Below are 12,507 nucleotides of genomic sequence, written 5' to 3'. Positions count from 1 at the left end.
AGCGATAATACCGATAAGTATGGGATTTTGTCTACTCAAATACTGAATTTTCTTACGGCTCATCTCCAAATCACTCCGAAATAATATTCTAAAAAATATCCATACCGAACCTATCGCTCTTTCCACCGCCATAAACATCCCCATTTAAAGGTCCACCCAAATTCCAGCCCTCAACCCTTTTTCTTGAATATATTTTCATATGCTCCAAAAAATTATATTCTAAAAATGGCCGCACACTAAATAAAAATGCAATTGTCTGGACACAGCACTTCAGTTGCCGTACCCACAAATAGAAAGGTCCAGATCTGTAGAAGGAAAAAGGAGTTGGAAAATTGTTTGTATTGCTGTGACATTTTTATTGAATTTTAATTTATGCCCCTTCAAGTGGCAAACACACAAAACACATCAAGTATTTATTGTCTCGAGAGCCTCCCCGCAGGCCTCAAGAAAAATCTAGGCAACAGAAATTTCAAAGGAAGAGTCAATAACCTGTGTGCCCCGGGATGATGATGCCACGACAAAATGAAAGAGAATGATGGAAAAAAGAAACCAATTCCGACGCTTGAAGCGTGACATCAAATGACAAACGAAAACGAGAGAATTTCCTCATTGGACACAGAATCCAGTTGCCAGATTCAATTTTTACCTGAATGACATTCCGTGTCGTACCCCGAGCACATCTCCTAGGGGTCATTCCACTCCGCTGGCTGCCCTGAGATCTATCTCAGATGCGTAGATAGGCAAATTTATAGATACTATTGGTCGGCACTTTAGCTAGAGGTTCGATAAGGCATGATGTGTCTTTCCATTTGTTGGGTAATTATGTAAATTTTAACATCACAGACTCACAGAGAGAGCGGCAAAGTAGCTGAGAAAAGAAATCTCTTCTTTAATGAATTTTATTGAATTTTTCTTCGAGTGTGCTCAAACATGTGTGGCGTGTGGCATGTGGCATTGGGCTAATAACATAAGCAGTCGAGTAAACAAGTGGCAAAAGTCGTTTGCCAACCCCGCACCCTGCCCCCTTCAACCATGTCCAATGCACTTTAGCTCAAACCGAAGCCCCAAAAACCTCCTCAACCGTAACCCTGATCCTGTTGCTGCTGCTGACAGGACGTGGCAGAGATACGATGCCACCAGACGGCAGACAGCTCTAGTACGGGGAAAACTAATAAAGACAAGTGGCGAGTCAGCACCACCAGCAGAGAGGCAGCAGCAGCAGGAGCAGCATCGAGCACCATCCTGCAACACATACTCTGTGGCCAGAGCCTTTGAGCAAACACATGACTCCTCCTCGGCGCTGGCTTCTTCCCCCCATTAGTGCCATGGCGCTAATCGCCATTGTCCACCCTTGTCAAAAAATTGGGGGGAGCAGCTCATGGATGGACATGGACTCGCTACGCTCTCGCCCGCTTTCTGGTTTTTGCCTTCTTGCCACAATTTGTGTCACAAAAATCGCAGCTTCACCCTCAAAAGGAAAAATCAATGTAGGACTAGGGAATACCTATGGATTAATGCTGGAAAACATTGAAAAAAAATGCTCAAAATGTGAGGAAAAAATTTAGAAAAAATTTAACAGACGGAAAGTTTTATATTTCCTTAGACCAATAAAAATGTATAGAGTCCACGTATGTGTGTGCCTCTCATCGCACCCAACATACCCCTTCTACCCTACAACTACTTGGCCACAACATGAGCAAAAAAAAACCCCCGAGATGTGTGGAAAATTTATCTCAGTTTGTGGCTAAAGCTAAAAGCGCAAATAAATAATCAGCAACAGTTGCCAAATAGATCAGAGGTTTTTGCCACAGCCCTTAAGGGTGTGATATGGGTTATACTCGCATTTAGGGGCGTGGCTGGGGAGCCACTTACTTACTTACTTACCCGCACGACTTGTACGGGCGGTTTGTCACCATCTAATCCGTGTTTGCCCCAACACATTATCCAACACGACGACGACCCCTGCCATTCTTTTTGATACAATAAATTGCCAAAGATTATTGTCAGCAAGTTGCAAGCATGAGAGGCAGCACCAAAGTCCATGGAGCAACCCTCGCATTTGTCACGCGGTTCCTTCGGGTGGGGGGTTGGGGGTGGGAGTTAGCTGAGCGTAATCTCTGCATTGCATGCACATTGAATGATCGCTGGATATTGCTCTGCGGATATATGCTCATAACTATACATTGAAATTTATTGAAACAGATGTAAATCGGCGATAACCGAAGCCAGTGGCAGCAATTAAGGGAAGGCAATGGCCTGTGGAGTGGCTATCGGTGGCAACAAACAAACACACACACACAAACACTTCCATGTTCCACTCTCATATGGCTTTGGCTAATTGTCCCGAGGGGGAAACCCCACAAATGTCCACCCGCACCCAGGGGATGGATGCTCATAATTGAATCAATCGATGATGAATCCCCATGAATGCTTACGCCAATAAACAAAAATCTCTATGGATATTTCGTGTGAAATTACACCGAGAAGGAATTTTCCTTCCTCGATAAGGATTATGGATTGCCTGCACAAAAAGTTTGAGATTGAGATTGGGTTTAGACATGGAATGGAAATGGGCAAATATATTAACTGTGAATTGGTATTAATATGAAAAAAGTATACGATATACTTAAAAGGAAGTATACATATTTTTTTCGATTTTTGCAGCAGTTCTTAGTGCTTTGGAGATTTCAGAAAAACGGATAATTATTTAAAACGAGGAAAGAGTAAGCTTTATGAAGAGTCCCAATGTCCGGTGGTAAAAAATGTGGCAAAAACTATCCAAATATTCAATAAACATAAATAATAACAAATATTTATTTATAAAAATATAATTTAAATTAAATTGCTCTGATGCGCCAAGCCTCTCATTCTCTCTCTTTTATTAAACCAAACATAAAAGTGATCTAATCAGTGCTACCACCACATATTTTTCGTACCCCATGTAACTGTCATAAAAGTATCTTTTAATTACAAATAACTTTCAGACGTACTTCGCCTCCCTCATGTTGCTGATCCACATTTGCCGTCTCGCCACTCAACAATGTTGCCTGGTTGCCTTCGCTGTAGTCGCTGCAAAAGTTGCTGGCAACATTGGCGCATAGGTTAGACCTGACTTAATCCTCCATCATATCATAGTGTCTGTTCATTTATCGTGCGCTGCTTTTTTGCAAACCAAACCGAGATAATTGAAACAGCCAACAGCAGGAGCCGCCGACCCCGAACCCGGACTGAGGCTGATGCCTGAAACACTGAAACCCGGCAAGTTGTCATGTTGCCATTGCCATTTACCATTTGCCGGGTCGAAGCAGCTCTCTGTTGATGTTGCTGTTGCTGCTGCTGTGGCTCTGGATTCCCCCCCGGTCCTGATACGAGGAGTATCGTATGGTCTTCTGGCATGGATTGGCTTTTGTTTCTGGTTCTGGCTACGTGCCTCGCTCTTTCCACCTCTACCTGCCTCTCCCTCTCTTGCCACTCTGTTGACAACGTCATTACTGTTCTCAATTTCACATATCGCATGGCCGACTAGCAGCAGCAAGCGGCAGAGCAGCCACCGCATCCCATCCATGCCGCCAGTCAGCAGTTCCTTGTTTCTTTTTTTTTGTATATTTTTTTCGTGTGCTCCAAGACGAAAGCTGCCTGTGCTACCTGGGATGCCTGGCTCCCGCTCACCTTCCTCTACCCTGCCGTTTGCTGCCAGTCTCCGTTAATGTGTCGAACATTTTACGAGCAGGAAAACATGTGGCTTGTAAGCTTCGCTCCGCTCGGCTCGACTCGACTCGACGCTGCTCCACAACTCAAAAACAGGCAACACACAGCGCGCACAGGAGGAGAGCCTCCGCAACCACAACTTTTGCAACCGTTGGTGGCGCAGCGGACTCTTTTCTGGCAACTTTTGATGTTCTGCAGACATAATTCTAAGAATTTTTGACACTTTTGACGTTTAGTAGTTTTGTCTACGGAGGCAGCAACAGAGTGAAAGTTCAAGTTTTGCTGCTCCCCTCTCTCTTCTTGTTTAAGTTATTGTCTTGTCCAGGATCAACGCTGCAAGCTAATCCCAGAGACCAATTAAAAGTTGCCAAAGCCAAAAGGAAAGAGTGTGGGTTCGCTCTCTGATAATATGCATTGGTCAGCTCCAGCAAGGTCCATGATCTGCAGCCAATACATTAGCCAGCTGTGTTTCAGCTCAAATGAAAGTTGCACCAAAGTTTTTGCGCCCCAAAAAAAGCGGAGGCAAGACACAGATTGAAAGGAGCGTGGGTTGGACTTTGTTTGATATTCAAAGGGGAAAAACTTTGCCGTGGAAAAACATTTTTCAGGCAGGTACGAGGCAGGGCTAAGCGATTTATTCAATATTTTGAGCAGTACAAAAGTTTTCCTCATTATTTGATTATTTTTATGCAAGAGAAAATGCAATGTCTGGTGCATATTTAGGGAAAAAACTTAAAGGAACCCTTCAAATATATTTATTTAAATTTCTAATTGTAGTTTATGACATTTCAGTGCCCTTCAGCAGCACACAAAGCCCTTAACTCATGCCACTTTATGCAACACTTTGTGGGCAGTCATTTACCTGCTGCAACATGCATAGGGACAATGGCAACAGCAGCAACATGTCGCTCTGCTACAGAGGGAGAGAGAGAGAGAGAGAGGGCGGTTTGTGTCTGTGTGGGTGGAGATGATATCTTCGGTGGTCGCCCAATAATTTTTGTAACATTTTGTAAATGCGCCCATAAACGCCACAGGCAACACCGAAATGAGACACCTATGGAGAGGAGAGTGCAGAGGAGGGGAGCAGGGGAACCTACCCAAGCAATTACATGAAGCGGGGAACGAACACAAAACCGGACAAGGTATGGGTAAAGGGCCAAGCAGGCAGAAAGGCAGAGGCAACACAGTAACCCAACGCATTGAAAGCGAAGCTTTAAAAAGCAGCGGGAGCTCCACAACGAGAGGGGGAGAGGAGCAACAGGAGCGCGGCAGGGAGGTGAGCCCAAGAAAGATGAGTCCAAGATGGAGCTAAAAGAGAACTGGGTGTGTGTGTGTGTGTTTGCGAGAGACTTGCAACAGTAGACGACTTTGGGTATACCACTACAACATGCCACATGCAACGGTGACGGTGGTGGTGGCGGCGGCGGTGTTAAAACCTGTTCTGCAATCCCCCAAAGACCCTACGGGGGGATACACAGCGCAGCAACAGATACTCGTACGCGTACAAGTAACAGAGAGAAAAAAAAGAGTTTTTAGTGACGACACAAACCGGCTTCGGTTACTGCCGCGGGGTAAGATCTGTGGGGGGAAGAACTGGGTCTGGAGCGGGAGTCGCAGTCCAAAGAAAACTTCACACTGCCTTTGCCTTCTTATTGTTATGTTTTATAATATTTTTTAGAGAGACAAAGAGACCTTTGGAGCTGCTTGGAAGGAGATTCGAGGTCTGGTCCGAGTCCATCTTTGGGCTGCAGGCTTAGAGTCTTAGCTGCTGCTTGGGGTCCGAGTGTGTCTCTGAGGGAGTTATGGCGTGGCCCTGCAACGGCGGCGACACTTTAGTTATTTTCCACTTCTTGTTGCACTCCACTTCACTTTTCAAAGGCCGCATTAAAATGCATGATAAAAACGACTTGCATGATGTGGAGGAGTTGGACGATGATGGCCACATGATGATTCTCTGGAGGATAATGGCCGTGATAATGATGAAGTTGCGGCTCTGAAGGAGTCTCCCTACCACAGAAGGTACATCATAATGATGATGCTGCTGCCTGCATAGGATAAACATTCTGTTCTTGATGATGATGAGGCATGCCCCCAAGGCCTGGGATGCTAGCTGCAACTGGTTGGCTGGCCTATGCCTTGTCAGAATTGTGGGTGCGGTATGGATGCATACATTTTACATTTTACATACATGTATGTATGATGTGCCCCAAGCCGCCAGCCTGCACGAGCCCTGCTCCCACTCTTAATAGTGTGTCTGGCTACACGGAGAGAAAAATGGCAGTGCTTTGGGTTGCAATTTTTACAAGAAAATATTAACGCAAAATCAGTTTGGAGTGTGGCATTTCTAAGTCAAATTTAGAGGCTGAGTTTTGATATATTTCGAATTATTGATAATTTGTACCAATTGGGATTTTTAGACTAATTTATTTTGCTTTTCATTTAGTCAGTTTATCAGTTCCAAAAGCTCATTTTAAATACCTATTTAATAGATATTTTCCATTACAATTATGACCAGAAATGTAAGAAATTTGTAAAAAAATCTCTAATTATATTTGAAAATTGTTTCTTTATTTTATCTATAAAAATGTATGTCTATTTTGTTCAGTGCATTTCTCATTTAAGTCTAGAACTCCATCTTCTATTTCTCAGTTCTGGTTAACAGCCTGTATGTGGGCGTGTCGGCCTGGCAATTGTTGAATGCCCCAGCACGAGAGGACGTACAGCAGGCCTTAACCCTGGCGTTGGCGGGTTAATGTCAGTGTCTGTCTCTGGCTCTGTCTTTGCCTCTGACTCTGTTTCTGTTTCTGTGCCTGAGAGTCGCAGTCTGGAGCTGGCTCTCGGGTCCCTGACTACTATCTGGCCGTCACATCTTTTGCCTTGGGGTTTCGTTTGCTCTAAAGGTTAAGTATCTCTCCCCACCCCTCTCGCTCTGGCAGTATCTTTGCATCTCTAACTCTCTGCCCTTAGCCTTGAATCAACAGTGCAGTCTCGACTCTTCCACGAAGGAGTTGGCTCAAGTTTTTTGTTATTCTCTGCTGTTTGTTATTTTTTTCTATATAATTATTAGATTGCATTTAGTGGAGAGTTACAAGATGCGCGCTGCGCGATGCGAGGATGCTTGAGCGCGTAGTAGGCAGTAGGGGGCGCAAGCAGGCCTCAAAAAGCATTTATTTCTCCCGACTTTTCTTTTATAAAGAATTGAATCTAAGTTATTCCTATCTGTATCTTTGCATTTGCATCTGTAACTAATCTAACACACACACTGATGGAGATGCAGATACAGATGCTTTGGCCACAAAAGCCTCGTAGCACGTAGCTGTTGAAAAGGAGAGTAAACTGGAAGTAAAACGCTGAATAAATAAAAGACCAAAGTCACATTCTTCTCCCCTCTCTGCCACTCTCCTTCTCGTTCTTTTTGTGAGGAAACAAAGAGCTGACCGTTTGCTGGTTTTTTTTTTGTTTGGTTAAGAGAAAAGGTGAGGCAAGAGGAGCTAGTGGTAGCTATGGCTCCAGCCTCAGCCTCAGCAGCAGTGCAAACAAACAAACAAAAGATACAGATACAAAGATACAAAATAAAAGCCCAAGATCCACACGCACACACAGACAGGAACACACACACACACACACATGACAAGGCAAAAGCGCGCGCAAAGAGCATTCCAAAAACAACGAAAAAAGCCAAGCAACGGCAATCACAATAGCAACAACAGCAAAAGCAACAAAAGTAACAACAACAACAACAACAAATTTAACCGTCGGACAGACAACAGGTACAACAAAAAGGTACAGTCACAATTTATGGTTGGGGGCAGCAACAACTCTGGCAGAGGCTGTGACTGCGACAGCGACAGCAAAGTTAACTTGGCTACAAGCAGAATAGGAGAGAGAGAGAGAGAGAGAGAGAGAGAGAGCGAGCGATAAAATGTTACCAAACAAGAGAGCGAGCTTAACAGGTGAGTTAGCAGTGATTTAACAGTGGAGATCTTAAGCAGTGGGTGCAACAGAACGAGACAGAGAACATGCGAGAATATAAATGGAAATGAAGCCAAACAGCTACCAGAGAGCAAGAGCAAGCTCTTATCGAAATAAAATTAGTTTGAGATAAAGAAAGACAGAGATAATATAAGAGATAAGTACTCTGTTTAGTGGTGGTAGCAGTAGAGAGATAGATTGAATTTTAACAGAATGAAATGGAAATGAAACAGTAACAGCAAGATTAACAGTGCTGCATGAGAATAAATTGGAGTTTGGTAGCTACTTTAACAGAGCAGCAGAGAGAGCGCGAGAGATACACGACAAAGAGCATAACAGAGTGGCAGCAGCAGAGAGAGAGAAACATGAACTACAGAAAGCATAACAGAGCAGCAGAGGTAGCGACCGAGCAGCGCTGCCCGCGCTCAAGCAAACTAGCAACATGTTGACAGCGATCGTGGAGTTATTCGAGAGATGGAGAGAGTGAAATTAATGAAGAGCCTACAATTCATAGCGAGAGAGGGAGAGAGATAATTTTGTTTCCAAACGGAGTGTTTTGAGAGCAACTGAAGCATTTTAAACATGAGTTGAAAAAACATCACGAAACTGCTCTTCAGCCGGCAGCAAATGTTTCCAGAAACATATTTATGCTGGCAGAGATCATGTTGTACGCAGCATTGTTGTGCAACTGCAGGCCTTAGTCACAAATGTACCCAAGCAGTGTGCACCCATAGCGGAAATGTTGCAATGTCGATTCCCTTGCAGTAGCTCACACAACCCACAAAATAAACTTCATTTTTGAAGGCTCTCTAATTAAAACTGCACTCATTTAGTCTCTTTTTTGTGGCAGCTACAATCATACGGGTATTGTGTCAAGGATGCACTTTATTCATTCAATTAGCTTTAGCCGCACAAAATTCATTTGTATCTTTGAGTGGAGCACAGGAAAAGTACCCCAAAAAGTACTTGTGCTCTCCCTTAACCCTTGAGCGAAAAGTTTGTCATCAAGTGACACGGAACCCACCCCCCACGAATGCCCCACATCTGCCCCACGCACACACTCTTTGAGCTAATGTTGCAATGGCAGGAGAGGCGACAACTTGGCAAACTTTTTTAACCACAGCTGGCAACTGTTAACCCATTGCCAGTTGCCATTTCCCATTTTCCCAGACGGTCACCAGGCCACATGCACAGGGGAGAGGGCGGGAGGAGAGGCAGAATGGGACCCCCTCTCGCAGCGAGACAATTGGCTGAGGTTGGTGCAACTTTTGCACACACATAAATCTCAATTTGTAGCAACACTGAGAGTGCGAATAGTTTGCAGTTTCTACCCATCCTGTGGGGTGGCAAGAAGTTTGGAGTGTGGTGCATGCTACAAGGACAACTCATAAGCTCTCTTGGCGTTGCCGGTAAAGGACCTTGGACACATTTTAATTTATGCTCTCACTCGAATCCCAATTGGACCCAGCCAACCGCAACATGTTGCACGCAAACGCCTCGCTGCAGCACCGACAGCAGCAGCAGCAGCAGCAGCAGCGGGAATCAGCAAAAGTTGTTTCCTTTCATAGTTTTTCTTTTGTTTTTTTTGTTTTATCTCGTTTTCAATTCCTACATCACAGATGCACCGATACCTTTTGCTGACTGGCAACCAAAATGTGGATGTGGATGGTTGATGCCACACGAACACGAAGAGGTGGCATAAAAAAGTGACTTTAATGCAAATTGCCAGGGGGATGCTGTCAGTGTCTCTACACCCACCCACCCGTATGTGTGCCAGCCATCCTTCAGCTAACGTCATCATCCTCATCAGCATCGTCATCATTATCATCATTCTCATTCTCATCAGAACAGAACTGAAGAACCAAAGAGAGAACAGAAAATTCTCATTACAAGCGCAGTTTAATCTGCAGTCAACGTCAGGGCCCAGCGGCGCCAAAGGGATGCCTAAGAGGGGGTGCAAGGGGGGGGGGGGGGGGGGGGCGTACAAAGTGTACACATATGAGGGGGTGGCCTGCCACTAGCTGGTTAAAGCAACGAACGAGCGAACGGACTGGACTGGACTGGACTGGAAAGCGAGTCAAATGTGTTAAGCTGGCAGCTCTCACTCTCTCGCTGACTGACTGACCGTACCCCTCAACGTCTCGCCCTCTGCGTACTGTTTCCATTCTTTCACTGCACTTCAACTGCAGTAAGCACCCCCTGCCCAACCACCCGCTCTGCCAACTCTCACTCTACACTCCTCCTCATCTCCCTTGTTACACCGCTTGGTGTTTATTTTAAAGTAGAAAAAAAAACATGTAGTAAAACATTGCTTTTGGTAGTGAAGATTAAAATGCTCTTTGGAGATCTGTGGCTATGAAATTTAGCATGGAAAGTGATCATTCTTATGGCAGATGACATAAACAAACCATTTTAGAGGAATTTTTATGATATTTTAGTGAATAAATAAAATGTATAGAGATTTTGGGATTTTGGTAATAAAACGCTTATAAATTGGCCCATGGATTGTATCTAATATTACTGCCACAATGTGCTTCAATTTCCCATACAAATATTAGAGATTCTTGAACGATTCCCTTCCACCATCCGAAATCCTTTGTTAATTTATTTCATTAATTTCTGTTTATCACTGCAAACTTGTGTGCAAAAATTACGTTACCCTTTTACAGCAAGAGCATAGAAAAAAGTAAAACAAAAGCGAGGAAAACGAATATATAAATTCATTGTTTCGCACAATATGAACATCGGGAGGGTCCAGTCGGTCTAACAAAGCAGTCAGGTCAGCCCGCTCCCCACGGACCCTTTTCAGTACCCTTCCTGGTACTCCCACTCCCTTCCTCGCCCACTTGCTCTGTTGTAGCAATAATGGCTACAACAAAAAGCTGAAAACTGAAATGTAACTCAATTGTAATGCAGGGTCTTACTCGCTCATCCGTGCTCTTTGGCCCCCTCTATTCTCTACAGCAGTTGTACCTTTCCTCTCTCTCTCTCTCTCTCTCTCTCTCTGCAGTGCCCCCTCTCTGACAAACTCCTACGCTCGGCAGTTCCCTCACCATTCACCTGCTGCTTAATTTACATGTTTTTTGGGTAACTTTATATAGAAAAGCTCACCCTGGCTCTTTGGCTCTTCACATACTTTACATATCAGCACAGCACCCACACACACCTGCTCCTATACACCTCCTATACCAGCTCCCACCCAACTAAAACAATCCCAACGCCCCATCCAACCCATTGGAATCTCTGGACTTCTATGCGATTCTCGTTTCATTAAGTTACTTCGCTCGCTTTTGCTTTTGCTTTCCCTTTTCCCTTTTTGTTTTTGTTAGTTTTTCCTGTTTGTTTCAGGGGGTTTTCATTTGGGTTAAAAATGTCAGGGAAATGACTTGCAATGATATTATAATGAGTTTAACTGGTGGTTTGACATCGTGGGAGTTTGTTTTACTATCTACGAGCATGTAGTTTGTTGAAAGTCCAAGCAGGCAAAAGGGTTTTAGGGGCAGTAAAAGAGTTTTCTACAGGGAAATTTTGTTGCTCAAAGCGATGTACAGCGAGTGGAGTCCTTTGTATAGACAGTTCTCTTTATGGACAATTATCTTTTGGATCTTTTGATAGCTTCTTCTATATCCAAATTATCCGTAGAAATTCAAAGCGAGAATGAACCAAGTGAAACTTTTGTCATTCCCTTAATTAGTTCTTTAAATATTTAATTATACCAAAATCGTAGCTAAAATGTTCCTGCTCTGAAGGAAGAGCTCTTTTTGGTAGCACAGCTCAAACCTTTGCTTCCAAATTTCCCCAAAGAGCTGTGAAATATTGTGCCTTGAAGGTTTTCTGTTCCCCTTTGGCAAAAATGTAAGAACTGCAAAATGGAAATGCAAGCCGAAAAATTGAATGGAAACCGCAAAATTGTCTTAGTTTGTTGCCTGCTCCGGCCATGTCCCTGGCTGAGTTGGTGTTGAAGCTGTTGATGCTGCTGTTAACACATATGGAAAATAGAGTTGCAAGAAGAAAAGCTGCTGCTAAGAGGAGTGGCTGCTAAAATGGCAAAAACCAAGGAGATGTGCCAGTAGCAGTGAGGCAGGCAACAGGGCGGCAAGTAGCAAGAGGAAAGTGGCAGGGAGGGAACAGAGGCAGTCAGGCAGTCAGACGCCTGTTTGTTTTTGTGCCGTCTGCTTGGATGCTACTCCGGCTGCTTTTCCGGGGCTTTACACGCCGCACTCTGGGTCCGGAGAGAACTTCCTGCCGCTATCCCCTACGTCGAACCCTTGTTCCACTCTTTAGATCCTCATTTCCCCCACGGCCCCCCTTCTCTGACCATTACACATTACGTGTAATCATCATTTTGTGCTGGCAATAAACACATGCTGTCTGAGCTCTCACCAACTTACAGAAAGTAGAAGGAGCACCACCCCACTGTACCACTGTAGTTACAGCCTCCCCCAATCAGACCAGCCAGCCACCCATTGGTCACACATATAACATGGAATTTACAATTTCCAGAGCGTTGCACACTGAACACACATACTTTATTGCATGCGATATTTTTATTGCATGCAAAATGAACAACTAAAAGAAAAAGAGGGTAAAAAAAAAACATTGAAATTTGAAGGGTGCAAAAAAGTATAAAATTGAAACAGGAAAAGCAATGGCAATAGCAATGGCAAGGGGCTGTGCAATGAGAATGACTAAGGAAATGCCCTAAAGAAAACTTTGAAAAGGTTTTTCTGCAGACATTTCCATATGGTTGAAAATTGGTTCCCCTGATTGCCCTCTAATGAATGAAAAGCAAGTGAATCACTTTTCCTTCCTTAAGGAAATTCCTAA

The sequence above is a fragment of the Drosophila guanche genome, unplaced genomic scaffold, assembly GCF_900245975.1.
Source record: "Drosophila guanche unplaced genomic scaffold, DGUA_6, whole genome shotgun sequence".
NCBI classification, from domain to species: Eukaryota; Metazoa; Arthropoda; class Insecta; order Diptera; family Drosophilidae; genus Drosophila; species Drosophila guanche.
Note: the sequence above shows the minus strand (reverse complement) of the source record.